The sequence below is a fragment of the Rutidosis leptorrhynchoides genome, chromosome 3 (assembly GCF_046630445.1).
Source record: "Rutidosis leptorrhynchoides isolate AG116_Rl617_1_P2 chromosome 3, CSIRO_AGI_Rlap_v1, whole genome shotgun sequence".
NCBI classification, from domain to species: domain Eukaryota; kingdom Viridiplantae; phylum Streptophyta; class Magnoliopsida; order Asterales; family Asteraceae; genus Rutidosis; species Rutidosis leptorrhynchoides.
In genome coordinates this window covers 267,463,256-267,483,261 of record NC_092335.1, presented here as the reverse complement: position 1 = coordinate 267,483,261, position 20,006 = coordinate 267,463,256, and positions in this window count along the sequence as shown.

Genomic DNA, 20,006 nt, shown 5'->3' with positions numbered 1-20,006 from the left:
CCAAGCAAAAGGGGCATATTCGGCTTCGATCATTCAACCATATAATGTAGTTTTGATTATTTGTGTCTATTTCATAAAACATTTATAAAAATTTTGCATGTATTCTCAACCCAAATATATAAAGGGTAAAAAGGCAAATGAAAACTCACAATACTGTATTTTGTAGTAAAAATACATATGACGACATTGAACAATGCAGGGTTGGCCTCGGATTCACGAACCTATATCATTTATATATATATTAACACATATAATGGTAATCGAACAAATTCGTATATTATTAGTGATATACTTTTTATATTAATAAATTAAATGTTCCATTACTTAATTAGCTATATTTATTTTATATATTTAAATAATTACTTAATATTTATCATAAGAATATTAATATAGTTTAGTTTTATGTATAAATTATATTTTTATATAACTATTATTTATTTGATAAAAAAAATAATTGTATTATAGTAATGATAATAATAATAGTAGTAATTTATTAAATTGTAACTTAATCGAAATTTTAATCATTTCCATATTAATATTTGTATCTATAATCTTTATATTTGTAATCATGATAATAATAATAATAATAATAATAATAATAATAATAATAATAATAATAATAATAATAATAATAATAATAATAATAATAATAATAATAATAATAATAAAATAATGATGAAATAATAATAAAAAGAGTATTAGGAAAGACTACCTCAAAGGAGTAACCCTTAAAAAAAATGCCCAAGTCGCGGTTTGAACCTGCGACGTCCCGCTAACCCGAAAACTCCCCTAACCACTGCTCCATTTCTTATTTTCTATTTTAAGTTATTATCTAATTATCTTTATTACTATCACCATCTTAATATCAATCTAAACTTGATCATCATACTCTAATCACATAATCAATTAGATCCTAGTTTCAATCACCTCATGATCATTATGCTTTATCATCATCGAATTCGAGTCGTCATCGACTTTATTATCCTCACCACATCACGACATCATTACCATCATACGGTAACACCATCTAATTTATCATCTATGTATCTCCATCATCTTTTATCATCATTATCTATCATATTAATCTTGAGTTTAATTTATCATCACCATCCATCTCGTGAGCTCTTCACCTAACACTTATGTTTGTAACTAAATGGAAGGATAGTGGACCGATTTATGCCATAACCCAATTCCTAGCTAGTGGCCTGCGATCCAATACATAAATTAAAAGGAATTCGGCCCAAGCCACCTCACAAGTCCACGGCCTAATTTATTTGTGTTTTATAACTCCATTCAGTGGAAAGAAAGAAGCAAGTTGTAGTAGATTAAATAATTTTTAAATAATGTCCAGCTCATTACCGTAAACTTTGTTCTTCTAATCAAACTCCACTTAATCTTGTCACTACAGTATGTTATCACCATCTCTTCAACCCAAAATAAATATAAAACAAAAACTAGAGTACCGGTCCACATAGTTGATCAGCAGAAACAATTACATGCTATTTAAATAATCGACCACTAGCTATAATTTTCATCTCTTCACCAATTTACCTCGTCCCACCATTATTCTCATTGTCTACCATTTGCTTGTTCGTATTATAATACCAAAGCCCCACTAAGAATTCCTAAAGAAAATGTAACACGTCCCATATTAAAAAGGAGAAAGTTGGTGTCGTCTATCTCCAACAGGAAAAAAAAAATGCACGAGATATCTAATGGGTCACACTATGCAATCCACCATCTCCTCTAAATATTCAAGTGGGGTTATATTTTTAGGAATTGTCGGGCATAATTGTGAATTGTCCCATTTGTATATCATTAATTTGATAAAGTGGTATAAGTTAATATTTCATATATAATGTGATAGAACATTAAATTGTGGCGTATTCAACTTCTTTCATCATTTTTATTGTGCAGCAACATTAACGATATAGTAGCAGTATCTCAGCAGGTTTGCCGGTGGTTTGAGGTCGAAATTGTTGGACAGGAAACAGAAAGATAAATTTTCGTGAGTAGGGTTTGCAAGGTGACGGATGGATGATGGTGTTGTGGTCATGATTCCCATCAGAAGTAGTTGTAGCAGTTAGTTTAAAGTGGTTGTTTAAATGGGTTTGGTCTTTGGTGGTAGCGGTGGTCTGTTGTTCGAATGTAACTGAAATCAAGGATAGTAGTAGCACATCATCCTTTCGATGGTTTTAATGGTGATTATATCAAATGTGATGAAGATGGTTTGGTTTTGTTTTGTGTTTGTAACAACAAACACAAGTTGTAGTTTATCAGTGTTTGCACGTTAAATGTGGATTTTAAGATGAACTGAAATAAACGATTTGTAAAATTGGGTCTTGGTTTCAAGAGGGAGACAAAAGTGATGAACTAGTGGTCATGTGGTTTAATGAATATGCTTTAGTGAAGGTGGTTAGGGTTAGGATTTACATCAAGAATAATGGTAGTAAAATAGAAAATAAAAAGAAAAAAATAATAATAACAGTAGCTTACAAGATATTTGTTGAGTGATCCTTGGAGTTGTTGTTGAATGAATGATGGGGTGGTGGAGGCGGGTGTTCATGCTCGATAATGGCGGTTGTTTATCATGAAGAAGAAGAAATATTTAGTGGTTGATCAAGGAAATAGAAAACAGAAAGATGCTACGATACTGTGTTTGTGATTGTGTGATATTTCCCCACTTACGTATATAATATAGATATTATCATATATTAATCAAACAAAGAAAAACATGTGAAGACAATAACACAAGAATAATAGAAAGCCAGAAAAATTGGAATTTGAAAGTGATGTTTAACCAAATTTGGAAGGTTTCGATTTTTAATTTCAACAATTAGGAGCAGTATTATCAATCAGGTACAGTTTGAAAATGATATAGAACTTGATTTGGATCCTATAAGTATAAATATTTATTTGTTTTGTATCGATATGTATAATACTGTATAATATATAACTAGCTGTATATGTATTGATATATACATACATATATATATATATATATATATATATATATATATATATATATATATATATATATATATATATATATATGTATGTATATATATATGTATATATATATATATATATGTATATATATGTAATTATGTAACTGATTTTTATATATCTATATAAGATGTATTATAATTAATCTTATTACTTAACAAATATAACTATAATAATATTGTCAATACCCGTCCTAATCCATCCGGACAAAGTCCATATCGATTATAAACGATTCACAACAGTTGATTACATCGCGAGGTACTTGACCTCTATATGATACATTTTACAAACATTGCATTCGTTTCTGAAAAGACAATCTTTCATTTCATCGAAAATTGACGGCATGCATACCATTTCATAATATATCTAACTATAATTGAATTAATAATAATCTTGATGAACTCAACAACCCGAATGCAACGTCTTTTGAAATATGCCATGAATGACTCCGAATAATATCTTTAAAATGAGCAAATGCACAGCGGAAGATTTCTTTCATACCTGAGAATAAATATGCTTTCAAGTGTCAACCAAAAGGTTGGTGAGTTCATTAGTTTAACATAAATAATCATTTCATAACTTTTAATAGACCACAAGATTTCCATATTCAGTTATCATAAATATACGTCCCATGCATAGAGACAAAATATCATTCATATGGATTGAACACCTGGTAATCGACATTCACAATATGCATATAAGAATATCCCCATCATTCCGGGATCCTCCATCGAACATGATATAAATTTTGAAGTACTAAAGCATCCGGTACTTTGGATGGGGCTTGTTGGGCCCAATAGATCTATCTTTAGAGTTCGCGTTAATTAGGGTGTCTGTTCCCTAATTCTTAGATTACCAGATTTAATAAAAAGGGCATATTCGATTAGATAATCCAACCATATAATGTAGTTTCGATTACTTGTGTCTATTTCATAAAACATTTATAAAAGCAGCGCATGTATTCTCAGTCCCAAAAATATATATTGCAAAAGCATTTAAAAAGGGAGTAATGGAACTCACGCATATAAATATTGTAAAAAAGTTAATAAAGCATTTGCATGTATTCTCAGCCCAAAAACGTAAAGAGTAAAAAGGGCAAATGAAACTCACACATATAAATATTGTAAAACAGTTAATAAAGCATTTGCATGTATTCTCAGCCCAAAAATGTAAAGAGTAAAAGGGATTCAAATGAAACTCACAATACTGTATTTTGTCGTAAAAATACATATGATGACTTTGAACAACAGAACAATGCAGGGTTGTCCTCGGATTCACGAACCTATATAATTTGTATATATATTAATACACATAATCGTAGTCAAATAAGTTTATCTATCATATTATTAATAATCATACTTGTTATATTATGTGTTATATAAATACATTTAATATACTTACATTATATATTTTATATCATTAATATTCATTATAACATTTTGATAATTACAATTTATATTAAGATTTATGTATAAATAACAAATATATATATATATATATATATATATATATATATATATATATATATATATATATATATATATATATATATATATATATAATAATTGATATATTTTTTTATATATAGCTTAGTTAATATCATTTAAAAAAAATATAGTGATATGTGATATTAATATTATTATAATGTATTTTTATAAAAATATCTATTCGTAATATTACTAACATGATAAGAATGATAACACTAATGACAGTAATAATAATAACAATACTAGTGTAAATTTTAATAATGATTAAGATAATAACTTTACTAAGTTTTGATAAAAATGATAGTTTTAATAAAAATAATAACTTTGATAACTTTTAAATATAATGTTACCTTTCTTTAATTATATAAGGATAATAATAATAACAGTATTAGTAATAATAAGTTTTAGCATAAACTTCTTGTTAAATTTGTAACCTATATCTATAGTTTTTATCACTTAACGTTATCACCATAATAATAATAATAATAATAATAATAATAATAATAATAATAATAATAATAATAATAATAATAATAATAATAATAATAATAATAATAATAATAATAATAATAATAATAATAATAATAATAATAATAATCTCGTTTGTAACTATATTCATAATAAAATTTAGTAAATGATAATCTTTCTCATGATACATATATTAGTGGTAATAATAATAATAATATTAATTATAGTAACAATATTAATAACAACTGATAGTGGTAATAATAATAATGTTGATATTCATATTACATAATAATAATAGTGCTAATGATAATAATACTAATACCTAAAAATATTACTAACAATGATAATAATATTAATAATAATAATATCAATTATAACTATAACAATATTAATTTACATTAATAATAATAATAATAATAATAATAATAATAATAATAATAATAATAATAATAATAATAATAATAATAATAATAATAATAATAATAATAATAATAATAAAAACAAGAAGTTACAACCTTTGAAGAAAGCTCAATAAAAAGAACGCCACCGCTGGGACTCGAACCCGAGACCTCTCGCTTACACACAAACCCCCATGACCATCTAGCTATTTTCCATTTTCTGATTTAATACCCTTTCTATTATTTAAAACCCAAAATTTTATATCATCTTCTTCTTCATAATAACTAATCGATTCAATCACCATTCCAAACTTAGTAACAATTACAAAATTAACTTTAATACATAATATTAAACATAGAGACTAGTTTTTGTGAGTAATTGAATTAAACAAAAACAAAAAAAAATGTATATATATACATTAACAGCTCGTCGCTGTATGTATATAAAAAAAATATTGCTTTTGATATTTAAGCTGTTATAGACAAGGGTTAAAACATGATTTGTGTTTGTAATCGTTCCTAGAAAGTATATCAATCGTCAATTTAACCTGAAACGTAAACACCAACTCGAATTTGTATGAAGAACACTGTTTGACTTTTTGAGTTTAAAAACTTTGACTTCGAAATTTAGATTCGCTAGTATAAATTGGGAGCTCAAAATTTGCAGAAAGATTGACTTGATGATTCCTAAGATAACTACATTTTTACATTTTGGAATTTGAATCGAAATCTAGTTTTTGCTATATAAAAAAAAACGAACAGGGTGTTGGAACTTTATTCCTAAAATTTTTGTTTTATTTCTTATGGAATGGCAGTGTGTGATTAATGCAGTAACAACAAGGAGTATATAACCAATAATGAGAACGTTAAATCAAATTTTGCTGCAGTAAACTTGATTGTAATCTTGTGTAGGGTGTCGACATAATTCATATAATCAGACAAAATAAATAAATAAATAAATAAAATAAATAATTAAAATAGATCATGAAATCTTCAACGAAATTTTTATTCATCTTCTTATATGTTTTATAATAATTAGTTAATATTAATAACTAAGAAATATATTAATAATAATTTTAATTAACAATAATAGTAATAATTACATTAATAATAATAATAATAATGATAGTATATATTAATAATAATGATTCTTAAATATAATACTAGTGATATCAAGTTACATGTTTCAATTATATATATAGGTATATACATATATATTATATAATATTAATAATACAAATAATAATATTAATACAATAATGGGAGTAGTTCTAACAAAAATTGATATAACAAGTTATGACTTTCAATCTCATGTGTATATACTATATATTAAATTAATAATATTGTATCAATATTAGTAATAAAATAATATAATAACTATATTCATAATTTGTAATTAAGTTTAATATGATTATATTACTTTTATTAATTATGTAATACTTATACTATATAATTACATATTCTGAATATATAATATTTACATATATTATATTTATATTACTATATTCATATGATATCAATTGTGTACAGAATTCATATATATTTCTATCTTTATTTTGATAACATCTTAATTATATGTATATTACTTAACATATTTAATTCAAATGATTAAATGGTGTCATATTAATTCCAATTAATATATATATTTATATTTATATTTACATATCTATATTTATTTTATATATATATTTTCATACAGTTGTTCGTGAATCGTCGGGAACAGTCGAAGGGTAATTGATTACATGAACACAGTTTCAAAGTTTTCGAGACTCAACATTACAGTCTTTGCTTATCGTGTCGGAAACATATAAAGATTAAAGTTTAAATTTGGTCGGAAATTCCCGGGTCATCACAGTACCTACCCGTTAAAGAAATTTCGTCCCGAAATTTGAGTGAGGTGGTCATGGCTAACAATAAAAATGTTTTCATGACGAATATGAGTTGATAACCTGAGTTTTATCATCATTGAGTAATATGGATAAAAATAATTCGATTATTCGAAGAGTATGAATGAAGCTATCACCAAAGAGTGAAATAGGAAAGTAAAGATTCATCTTAACTTTTGACAGAGTCAGGGTTGAATTTAGAAAATAAGGTGCGTCTTAGCTTTTGTCGTTGTCTTGGTTGAATTCCGAAATTCAAGGAATTTAAAGAAAATCTTCGAAATCTAAAAGATTTGATTCTTTGGCGAGTAAGGAAATTAAAATCTCTATAATTAAATACGTGATCTGCCTCGGTTACTCTGTCTGATATTTCCATTATAAATTTAACTCTTCCGTTCCATTATTCTCACCATTCTTATATTTTTATATCTTAATTCATACATTCCAAAGACTATGAAAATGATTAATCCGGTTCCGATCCTTGTCCTTATCCTGACTAGTGCAACAATCATTCCCGTTTTCCAAATTCCACCGAAGGAATCTATTTTCTTCTACTTCGCCCTCGGGATTATAATGTTTTTAATTCTCCCGTGTCTTTATGTTGCGATAAACATTGATATACACGGTTTGTAATTTATGTGTTGTTATCGGGCTTTATATTTTTCCTTATATTTCAAAGCTCTATGCTTTTATTTTCTCTTCCCGACTTCAAGTCAAGCAATTAATGGTCCAGAATTTGTAGATATATAGTCTTGAATGATTATAATGTTCTAAGCAGGAAGGAACGTGATAGCACGATTTGATTTTTAAATTTATCAACATCACGGAAGATAGAACCATAAAGAATACATTTTCTTGATTTGTTCCAGAGTTAAGTAGGATGAAAGAGTTATGTAACATGGCACATGATGATGTTATGATCTGTGAATCATCACATTCCATTTAGAAACTCAGCATGACTTACTGTAATATAATCATGTTGATCAAGTGTCATTATATTATACTAATTCATGCATCAGTTCCCAACATTACTTCAATAACATTCATATTTTAAGCTCGAAAGTTTACATAATATAGAAACTAACAGTTTGTATATGATGTAACACTGATATCAGGAAGAGATTAATGATTTCAGATAAGAATAGTTATGAAAATATCTTCAGAAATATGGAGGATATTTATAATGAAAGATACGATGATATCTTGGAATTTCTTATATCGATGGATGGTGAAGAAGATTTATCCATAAGGGTTTAGATTCGGAAGCAAGGTATTCGCTAAAGACTTCATCAGAAACAGAATCATTTGGATTCCTTGAAGTCAAACTTATTCTTTGTGATTTGTCCACGGCTTCCTTCATAGTTTTGCATAATCCGCTTTTCGGTACCAAATTTTCTATTGAATGTTTTCAATATAATGATACACAGGAAGCACGAGGAGGTATATAATTTCGGACGAGAATATTTATGAAAATATCCTCAGAAATATTGAAGATATTGATGATGATATTTTGGAATTTCTGAGTTCGATGGTTGATGGGGAAAGATTTTTCCGTAAGATTTTAACATGAGTACAGAGTAAGATATACATTGAAGGGTTCATCGGATCCAGAATTACCTGGATTCTTTGAATAAATGGTATGGTCTTTGTATTTGTCCTTGGTCTCCTTCATAGATAGCTCAATCTGTTTTTCAATACCCAATTTTCTATCGAGCGTTCCCAACACTCCTTTCTTTGTCATCAAACTTTTGGTCGTTTAGACCATCTACCATTTTTCTGTTTCCTCTGCATTTAATGCTATGATATCTGAATCATCGGTTATTAATCCACGGTGGGTTCAGGAAAATTGTGTTTTTGGATGATTAAACGCTGATGGTAATATGATGGAATATGAAAGGTTCCCTGGTAACAATAAAAGAGCACGCGTATATATCAATGTTATAATAAGGTTGTTTCGTACGAAAAGTCGAAGTTGTCATTGTTGGAGCTGTGACAAAACTGGCTATCTCGAACAGCAGATGCAAAGTTATTTTCGGTAATAATAACGCTAAAGGAATTAGCACAGCTACGTGTTAAATGTTTACTCAGGTTCCGAGTGTTTTCAGGTGCATAACTATATGCATCAATCTTTTCTCCCGTAAATGAAATGCGGTTGGTTCATCCTCTCGATTGAGGTATTTTCAAGAATCATGAAAGATTTGAACGTAGGTTGTATTCGTCAAGATATAAATGAAGTTTAAAATGAAATCAAGTGGCAACTTGAAGAATTGTTTAGTTTCATATGTTATAGTCAATATTTTAATTCATTTTAATTGTTCAATGTTATTAGTCCACAGTCGATAGTCCAAAATTAACAGTCCAATAATTCATATATTGTTTAATATATAATATTCGAATTAATTAATATGTATCGTGACCCGTATTCATCTCAGACTCGATCACAACTCAAAGTATATATATTATTATAGAATCAACCTCAACCCTGTATAGAGAACTCGATCATTACTGCATATAGAGTGTCTATGGTGATTCCAAATAATATATATAGATGCGTCGATATGATATGTCAAAACCTTGTATACGTGTCCCGATATTTAATGTGCGTAAAATAAATAACAGAAATTAAATAACGATAAATAAAGTGCGTAAAGTAAATAACAGAAATTAAATAACAATAAATAAAATTGCGAGAATTAAATTGCGATAAAATAAATTGCGATAATTAAATTGCGATAAATAAAATGTAATACGGAATTAACAGTTTGCTAGGAACAGTTAGCTAGGATTTTGTTAGCGTGGATTCTTAACAAAATTTCATATTGTTAATTAGTCTGTTTCTAATCAATTTTTATTGTGTCCATTTTTCTTCATTATGCCACTTGTTGGATTCTGATATGTCAAAATCCTAATAGGAAATTGAATTTGAATGAAAATAGTTATTCTTTGGTGAACGGATACGTATATCGGTGGATGTAAGTAGGATAGTATATGACTGTTGAAACAGATTCGAAGAACATACAATGTAACTTATTAATGTGAAATTTAAATATTCCTCGGGTATTACCTACCCGTTAAAATATTTTCACCATTAAAAGTTTGTACAAGAGAATTTTTAATTACAATCTTTATGAAAACATATATACATATATATTTTCTTCAGATGTATACATGGATTTAATGAGTTAATATGATATTAAACTCATTTGCTTTTCGGTTGGAACTAGAATAAATAATCTCTAAAACTTTAGAGATTACATATTCGCCATGTCGAACGAAGATAAATGAGGTAGAATGATACGTAGAACGAAGATCATACTCAAAGTACAGATGATGATATTGAAGCATGGATTGTTGATGGTACCGGTGCTGTAATTGATGGTACTGTTGGTGCCGGTGATGTTGCTGAAGCTGGTACATTTTGCACCATATTCTCCGAATTGATTATTCGAGCGCGAAGTTCGTTGACTTATTACTCCAGGATGATTGTCGATCGGAACGAGCGGATGAATAAGGTTCAGAGTTGTAGATAGAATATAATCTTGTCGAGTTACCCTAGAAATGAGACTGAAAATGGTGTCTCGAACAGGTTCGCCGGTAAACGCTTCAAGTTCATTGTGAGGTGAATTCGGTTGGTGGAAGGGATTGCCTTCTGCGCGTTTCCATTAATTAAGTCGACTACGAACTCATCAAATGAATTGATAATGGCTGATTGGTTGATTCATGCCGATGACGCTATTTTCGGAGTTTAGATGAACATCTATGTCGGAATAGCTGTCGGAATAACTATCGAAATAGCTATCGGAATCTGAGGGACTCGAACTGGTTGCAGGATTCATCTCGTACGATCAGATGAAGGATTTTCGATAAGAAATAGATTATGGGATGTAGATTAGTACCACTGAAAGGATCCGAAACTAATCATCCGGACGTTGTCCATATTGATTACAAACGAATTACAATAGTTGATAACATTGTGAGGTACTTGCCCTCTATATGATACATCTTACAAACGTTGCATTTATTCTTAAAAGACAATCTATAGTTACATCCATAATTGACATATTCGCCTGACATTTCATAATATTCAAATGACCTAAACCGCCATTTACTTAATAATAGTCTCTATGAACTTCAATGACTCGAATGCAACGCCTTATGATATAAGTCCTTAATGGCCTCAAGTAGTATCCTTAGTACGAGATAATGCACAGCGGAAGACTTAATTCATACCTGAGAATAACATGCTTTAAAATGTCAACATAAAGTTGGTGAGATATAGGTTTAATGTCGACAGCGATATAAATATAGACCACAAGATTTCATATATAAACATTTTAATAAAAATATTCTAAGTGGTTGAGCACTTGGTAACCATACTTAACAATTAATCATGTCGCATATTCCCTTTAATATGAAATCTTACTACACTGTACCAAGTGTAGTCACGAAACGAAGTACTGTGCAACCGTTGAATACTGGTCGTCCAGTCCGGTTGGGGTTGTCAGGCCCGATAGATCTATCAACAGGATTCGCGTTTACAATACCGCTGTAAATATTAGTTACCAAGCTACAGGGAAGTATGCCAGTGGTACAACTCAACGTAGAATATATTTTTCAGTTACTTGTGTCCATAACGTAAAACATTAAATACATGTATTCTCATCCCGAAATATTTAGAGTTTAAAAGTGGGACTATATACTCACTTTCGTCTTGAAGATATATATAATTTGACTTGGTCTCCGGTTGATATCACGAACCTATCCATATATAATATATCAATACCTTTTCTTTTTAAACAAACGTCACATATATATACTTGTTATACTTTTAATACTTTGAATAATTCCTTAGTCCGTAGTTAGCAGCTCGTTGTTAGTAATTCAATTTTAATGGTTCATTTTTAGATGTTTAATATACCCGCAATGAAATAAATAAAACCCCCAACGAAATAAATAAAACCCCATCGTATATGTATTGGTCGAGATTAATCTTGACCCACGGTACCGGTGTTGTCAAATGACGTGTTGCGTACATAAAGTACCGGTGTTGTCAAATGACGTGTTGCGTACAAACATGGGATCTTATGATTAATCTTCTCGTGTTGTTTACGGGTGATCCTGAACCATATAAAATTGAATTATAAGTACATATATATAAAATATCATGTTATCTTAGAAATATGTGAATTATTTAATTTTTCCCAATTAATCCCGAAGTTAAACAAGTCTAGGATAACCAATTTTGTTTCGGTCATAGTTTCTTCGTTACAAATCCGTTTTCGTTGATTCAACTTGCCATCTCCTTGGATCGAGTCCCTCTTTAAGACTATGAACTGAAAATACCTTGGTTTGTATTCAAAATCACACGGCATAGGTGAAACTTTAGTGAAACTTATGAAGTTAAACATTTTTGTTACAAAAAAATAACACTTAATGACCATTTTTCTAAAAATACTTATACTTTGAATTAAATCATGAAATTTCTATGTGTTAACATATTTATAGTAAAAATCATTTTTCCAGAACATAAACCTCCAATTCAAAGTTTAAGATAGTTTTTAATTATCCAACCCAAAACAGTCCCCGGTTACACTCCGACGTCGTAAAAACAGTTTTTAAGATATTCTTTGAAAAACCAAGTTATACCTTGTTAAGTTAGCATATATTTAAGTTATATTACAGGTCTTGAAGTATTTTAAAAGTTAAGTTAGAAGGATCTATTTAGTTTGCAAACAAGTTTGAAAACTTTCAAACTATGTTCTTGTTGTTAAAATTGTATACCACAAAATATGATAGCTATATATATATGAATCGAATAAGGTTATGAACATAGATACTACCTCAAGTTCCTTGGACAAGGTTTCTGTAAAAGAGGAGTAAAAAGCTAGAACCAAAAGGGTGATGGAATTGGATGAAAGATTGGAAGTAAGTTTGTGTTCTTGGAAGGATTTCTTGAAGTGTTTTTGTATGGTTTTCTTATGGTGTTTAAGTAAGGTTTTTGAAGCTAAATGATGGGGAAAATGCTTGGAGATGATCAAGTATGAAGTTAAGAGTATTTTGAGAGAGAAATGGAAGTGTAAGTATAAGAAAATGGGGTGAAGAAATGGTGTGCATGCATAAAAACGTTTTTAGGTTATAAAGGAAAAAAAAAATACCTAACTTTGTTTTCTTGCTAAATAATTCATGCTACTTGACAAATGGTTGGTTCCACATGTTTCTTAATCATTTAAGGCTGCTAAGGAGCAGATTTTTATTGGTATATACCAATAGTAAATACATCTAGAAGCTGCGTATGATACGGGTACATATACCCTAGGTATACGTATAGAAATCTTTGAGAAAACGGAACGAGGATTCAAATATAGCTATCTTTTGTAAATATACTTATATTGTTTTATGTATTTAAGTCTTTAAAAGTGATTAAATACATTACTTATACGATATATGTATAAACATTATAGGTCATAAGTATTTAAGTCAAATAACGTTACGTATGGTTATCGTTTTGAAAACTTAAGTTAGTAGTTTCAAAATATACTTATAACTTATTGTTATTAATACAAAATGAGATATTAAAACATTCTTAGATCATGTTAAATATGTATATATACATATATATACACAAACGTATAATTATCATATATTGTATAGTTCGTGATATCATCGGTCAAACTAGACGGTCAAACGTTGTGTAAAACTCTTTTCGAAAACATAAGTCTCAACAATTTGGATTGCTTATCATGTTGGTAAGGTTTAATTTATGTAAATATTAATCTTATAAGTATAGAACGATCGAAAAAGTGCGGGTCAACTTTAGGGTTTTTGCTTATCGTGTCGGAACCATATAGAGATTAGAGTTTAAATTTGGTCGGAAATTTCCGGGTCGGTACAGTACCCACCCGTTAAAGAAATTTCGTCCTCGAAATTTGGTAGAGGTTGTCATAAATAACAATAGGAATGTTTTCATGACGAATATTAGGTAATAATGAAATTTTATCATTATTGAAAGATTTAGATAAAACGATTCGGTTATGTGAGACGCACGAGCGAAGCTATCACAAAAGAGTGAAATGTGTAAATATAGAATTGTTGTAACCGATGACGTGATTATGATCGATTTTCGGGATTTAAGGGTTTTAAAGAAAATCTTATGTAATAAGATTTAGTTTTGCGGCGATCAGGATCTTCTTTGATTTAACGCGGCAATCTGTTTTGATTTCTTTGTCGAATATTTCACTATAAATTTACCTCCTTCCCTTTCTTTCTTCCCACATCTTCTATTCTTTCTCTTTAGTTCCTACTTTAAGACATTCGCTAATATGCTCCATCCCATTCTAATCCTTGTTATATTTCTAACTTTCATATCTTTCATTCTTCTTTTTCATCTATCACCAGAAGAATCTATTCTCTTTTATCCTTTCCTTGGAATTATAATGTTTTTAATTCTCCCGTGCCTTTACGTTGCAATACGTATTGATATGCACGGTTTATAGTTTCGGGGTTGTTGTTAGGTTTTATACCTTCCCTTATATTTCGATGTTCCTACTCCCATCCCTTAAAATCATTGTCATCCACAGTTAATACTCTCTCTTATTTGCTGTGGTTTATGTTCCTATTTCTATTCTGAGGTTTTGTCCCTTCGTTTCTTCTTCCTGTCCTCGAGCCAAGCGAACAATGGTCCGGAATTCGTAGGTAGGAAATTTGGAATGAACCTAGCTATTGGTTTTAGAATGAAATTGTAATGGCACGATCTTGATTCGTTAAATTACTCGAATATTCCGGAAAAATAGAACTAACAAGGTGATACGTTCTAATATGTTTGGAGACTTGATAGAATGTAAGAGCCGTGTAACATGGCACATGATGACGGTACTGTGAATCATCACATTCCATTAGAAACTTAACATGACTTACTGTAATATAATGAAGTTGATCAAGTTTCATTATATTATACTAATTCATGCATCAGTTCCCAACACTACTTCAAATCATTTATATTTTAATCTCGGAGGTTTCAGAATTTAGAAATTAACACAGTTTCTTTTATATTGTAACGCAGATGTTACGGAGAGATAAATGATCGCAGATAGGAATAGTTGTAAAAATATCTCCAGAAATATGAAAAATATGTATAACGAATGATATGAAGATATCTTATAATATCTAAGATAAGATGATGATGAAAAATATCATCCGGGCAAGGTTTTGAATAAAGAGTAGGGTTCTTACTGACGGTTTCAGCAGGTACGGAATCGTTTGTATTCTTTGAGAGCAGGTTCAGTCCCTGTGATTTATCCACAGCCTCTTTCATACTTTGCTTCATCCGTTTTCTAGTTCCAAACTTTTTTTTTTTCAGCTTTACCACCTTACTATTCTTTGTCATCAAACTTTTGACCGTTAAAGTCGTTTACAGTTTTTGCTGCTTCGTTAGCATTTCAAGAACTATTTCATAGTCCCGGGTGTTTTTCAGAAACTTCACGTTCAGATTATGAAATTCTTAGGGATAGACATTATAGATATGATGGAAGAAGTTCCGCGAGATTTTCAAAATACTGATTGTTGATTTCGCCAAAAGGATAACGATCTGCTGGTGCACCTGTTGATGTTGTCGAGGGATATAAAAGGTTTTCCGGTAATGACGGCGAAAGGACAAGGTATAAATATCATGATTATAATAGAAATAATCTCACTGAAAAGTCGAAGTGGAGCTGTGACAAAATTAGCTTCTTGAAAAGGAATTGTAGGGTTGTTCTTGCTAATAAATGGCAAAGGATTCAATATGTTATGTGTTAAATTATGAATTTGGGTTCGAGAGTTCTTCAGGTGTATAACTGTATGTATAAATCTTCATTCCGTAGGCAAGGTGCGGCGGGTTCAACTTCTCGGTCGAGGTGTTTTCAGGAATCATGAAAGGATTTGAATGCGAATTGTAATCGTCAAGTTACGAATGAGGTTTAAGATAAAATCAAGTGGCAAGCTTGAAGAATTGTTTAGCTTCATATGTTACAATCAACATTTTAATTCATTTTAATTGTCCAGAGTTAGCCGGAACAGTTAGCGTGGAATCCTTAATAGATTTTTAATTAGTTAAATCGTGTGTTTCTAACAATTTTTTTTTTATTTTGTCCAACGTTTTCTTCTTTATGCCACTTGTTGGATTCTGGTAGGTCAAAATCCGAATATGAAATTTGATTGAAAATGGTTATTCTGGGGTGAGCGGATACGAATATCAGTGGTTGTAAGTAAGATAATAGATAACCGTTGAATCAGATTCAAGAATGTACAATATAACTTATTAATGTGAATTCTAAATATTCCTCGGGTACTACCCACCCGTTAAAATATTTTCATCATTAATAGTTTGTACGAAGGAATTTTTAATTACTATCTTTATGAAAATATACTTGCATATATATTTTCTTCAGAGATAATCATAGATTTAATGAGTCAATAAGATATTAAACTCATTTGATTTATCGTTAATTCTAGGTTACATAATCTCTAAGACTTTAGAAATTACATAATCGTCATACGATACGTAAAGCGAAGATAATCGATGTAGAACGATATATAGAACGAAGATCATACTCGAAGTACAGATATTGAGTCGTGTGATGTTGATATTCGAGATACAGATTGTGATGTTGAGATTTAAGGCGCGGTTGTGATTGGGGTGATAAAGGTACTGTCGGCGTTGACGATGGTAGTACGGATTATGCTGCTGGTGCTGCTGTTGGTGTTTGTAACCTTCGCACCATATTCTCCAAAACCACTACCCGAGCACGGAGTTCGTTGACTTCTTCTATTATACCGGGATGATTGACGGTTGGAACGAGCGAATGAACAAGATTTGAAATATGGGATAGTATGTAATCATGACGAGATACTCTAGAAATGAGCGAGAAAATGGTGTTTCGAATAGGTTCGCCGGTAAGTGCTTCAGGTTCATCGTTAAGAGGACAATTTGGTGGATGGAATGGATCACCTTCTTCTTGCCTCCAGAAATTTAGTATATTACGAACCCATCCCCAATTCATCCAGAATAGATGATGGGAAATTGGTTGATCCATTCCGGTAACGCTGTTCTCGGAGCTCGAATGGAAATCCATATCGGCGAAGCTATCGAAGTCGGAGGAATTTGAGCTGGATGAAGAATCCATCTTGTATGGTCGGAGAAATGAATTTTTGTTTTGGAATAGATTATAGGAGTTGGGTTTGGTACTCTTCAATACATAATTTACATATGTATATATAATATCAAAATCCCATGAATTACGGAGAATCTTTGAAATACGTCAAGCAATGTCTATAGTAACAGATACGCTAGGATATGAATTTTGTCTATACACTATCGATGCACTAAATGCAGTAAGACGTGTCTAGACTTAAGAATGATAAGCAGGCAGTTCCCTAAGAATGATAAGCAGATGATTTCCGACTAGGATTGATAAGCAAAACTTTTGACAGGCAGACACGGTCAAAGTCCAGACTCACTTAATGTATCCTAACAACTACTAGTTAGACACACTAATGCAAGGCCTGGTTCGCTAAGACCAACGCTCTGATACCAACTGAAAGGATCCGAAACTAATCATCCGGACGTTGTCCATATTGATTACAAACGAATTACAATAGTTGATAACATTGCGAGGTACTTGCCCTCTATATGATACATCTTACAAACGTTGCATTTATTCTTAAAAGACAATCTATAGTTACATCCATAATTGACATATTCGCCTGACATTTCATAATATTCAAATGACCTAAACCGCCATTTACTTAATAATAGTCTCTATGAACTTCAATGACTCGAATGCAACGCCTTATGATATAAGTCCTTAATGGCCTCAAGTAGTATCCTTAGTACGAGATAATGCACAGCGGAAGACTTAATTCATACCTGAGAATAACATGCTTTAAAATGTCAACATAAAGTTGGTGAGATATAGGTTTAATGTCGACAGCGATATAAATATAGACCACAAGATTTCATATATAAACATTTTAATAAAAATATTCTAAGTGGTTGAGCACTTGGTAACCATACTTAACAATTAATCACGTCGCATATTCCCTTTAATATGAAATCTTACTACACTGTACCAAGTGTAGTCACGAAACGAAGTACTGTGCAACCGTTGAATACTGGTCGTCCAGTCCGGTTGAGGTTGTCAGGCCCGATAGATCTATCAACAGGATTCGCGTTTACAATACCGCTGTAAATATTAGTTACCAAGCTACAGGGAAGTATGCCAGTGGTACAACTCAACGTAGAATATATTTTTCAGTTACTTGTGTCCATAACATAAAACATAAAATACATGTATTCTCATCCCGAAATATTTAGAGTTTAAAAGTGGGACTATATACTCACTTTCGTCTTGAAGATATATATAATTTGACTTGGTCTCCGGTTGATATCACGAACCTATCCATATATAATATATCAATACCTTTTCTTTTTAAACAAACGTCACATATATATACTTGTTATACTTTTAATACTTTGAATAATTCCTTAGTCCGTAGTTAGCAGCTCGTTGTTAGTAATTCAATTTTAATGGTTCATTTTTAGATGTTTAATATACCCGCAATGAAATAAATAAAACCCCCAAAGAAATAAATAAAACCCCATCGTATATGTATTGGTCGAGATTAATCTTGACCCACGGTACCGGTGTTGTCAAATGACGTGTTGCGTACATAAAGTACCGGTGTTGTCAAATGACGTGTTGCGTACAAACATGGGATCTTATGATTAATCTTCTCGTGTTGTTTACGGGTGATCCTGAACCATATAAAATTGAATTATAAGTACATATATATAAAATATCATGTTATCTTAGAAATATGTGATTTATTTAATTTTTCCCAATTAATCCCGAAGTTAAACAAGTCTAGGATAACCAATTTTGTTTCGGTCATAGTTTCTTCGTTACAAATCCGTTTTCGTTGATTCAACTTGCCATCTCCTTGGATCGAGTCCCTCTTTAAGACTATGAACTGAAAATACCTTGGTTTGTATTCAAAATCACACGGCATAGGTGAAACTTTAGTGAAACTTATGAAGTTAAACATTTTTGTTACAAAAAAATAACACTTAATGACCATTTTCCTAAAAATACTTATACTTTGAATTAAATCATGAAATTTCTATGTGTTAACATATTTATAGTAAAAATCATTTTTCCAGAACATAAACCTCCAATTCAAAGTTTAAGATAGTTTTTAATTATCCAACCCAAAACAGTCCCCGGTTACACTCCGACGTCGTAAAAACAGTTTTTAAGATATTCTTTGAAAAACCAAGTTATACCTTGTTAAGTTAGCATATATTTAAGTTATATTACAGGTCTTGAAGTATTTTAAAAGTTAAGTTAGAAGGATCTATTTAGTTTGCAAACAAGTTTGAAAACTTTCAAACTATGTTCTTGTTGTTAAAATTGTATACCACAAAATATGATAGCTATATATATATATGAATCGAATAAGGTTATGAACATAGATACTACCTCAAGTTCCTTGGACAAGGTTTCTGTAAAAGAGGAGTAAAAAGCTAGAACCAAAAGGGTGATGGAATTGGATGAAAGATTGGAAGTAAGTTTGTGTTCTTGGAAGGATTTCTTGAAGTGTTTTTGTATGGTTTTCTTATGGTGTTTAAGTAAGGTTTTTGAAGCTAAATGATGGGGAAAATGCTTGGAGATGATCAAGTATGAAGTTAAGAGTATTTTGAGAGAGAAATGGAAGTGTAAGTATAAGAA